We start from the raw sequence: 1230 nt of genomic DNA on the forward strand, positions 1-1230 counted from the left end.
TCTTCCCAAAATTCATATCCACCCAGCACCTCAGAATGTTCCTTATCTGGAAATAGGGTCTTTGTATATGTAATCAGTTAGGATGAGATTGTAGTGGATGAAGGTGGGTCCTAAATCCAATGAGTGGTGTCCTTATAAGAAGGCTATGTGAAGACAGAGAGACACAGACGCAGACATACACCAAGGGAAGAAGACCGTGTGAAGTGGAGGCAGAAATTGGAGTGGTGCATCTACAAGTTGAGGAGGCCCACGGATTGCTGGGGAACACTGGAAGCCAGGAAGAGGCAAGGAAAGGTCCTTCCCTAGAGCTGACACTTTGATTTCACATTCTAGCCTCCAAACTGTGAGAGAATGGGTTTCTGTTGTTTTAAGCCATATTGGTTGTAATGTGTTACAGCAGCCCTAGGAAACTATTATAGGGGCTTCTAGGCTGCTGGATATACAAGTGTCTTCTCTGTGTGAATTCATCATGTTATATGTGATGTATGCACACTGCTATGTATATAGTATACTTCAATTAAAAGTAAAAAAGAAAAAAAGCATCGCTCTTCCTTATCTGAGCCCACACCTGTGCCGTTCAGCGCTGCTGGAGAAAATCTCCCAACCTCTGTGAGTGGTGCCTAATCTCTGTGGGGCTCTTGTGCTGCCCACCGATCCCTCCATATGTCCCTGGGAAGGGCTTTCTCTTTTCTCAAAATTCTTTCCACAGGAGTATTTCCTCCTTCACTCTCATTAAATGACCCTGCTTCTAACTTGTCAGTGAAAAAGACACCACTTGAAGGCAACTCCAGAGTATCCAGCCATTCCTCCTACACACATCCCACTTTTCCTCTTCCCTTCCAGTTAAAAGAGAAGAACTTTCCCTCCTCCTGCCAAGAATCATTCTGGTCTCTGGATCCCATCTCTTGTCAGCCTCTGAAAAGATCTTACCCTTTTGCAATGTTCTCATATTTATAAATAAATCCACACTCCCTTTGGCTAAATAGAAAGATCTCAGCAATCCCTTCTCACCCCATGCCCTGGAGATTCTGAAAGGTTTTCCCTAGCAAGGTGTGCTCTGGTGCCCTTTGAGAATCCCTTCATCTTCTCTGTGTCTTCATTGGGTAAGAAGAGTCTAGAGCATCACCTTCGGTCATTTGCCTCATGGAAACATTAGGGGGACTTCCCTGGTAGCATCCACTTGCCAATGCAGGGGACACAGTTTCAAGCCCTGGTCCAGGAAGATCCCAC

Source organism: Lagenorhynchus albirostris, chromosome 4 (genome assembly GCF_949774975.1).
Source record: "Lagenorhynchus albirostris chromosome 4, mLagAlb1.1, whole genome shotgun sequence".
In the NCBI taxonomy this organism is placed as follows: domain Eukaryota; kingdom Metazoa; phylum Chordata; class Mammalia; order Artiodactyla; family Delphinidae; genus Lagenorhynchus; species Lagenorhynchus albirostris.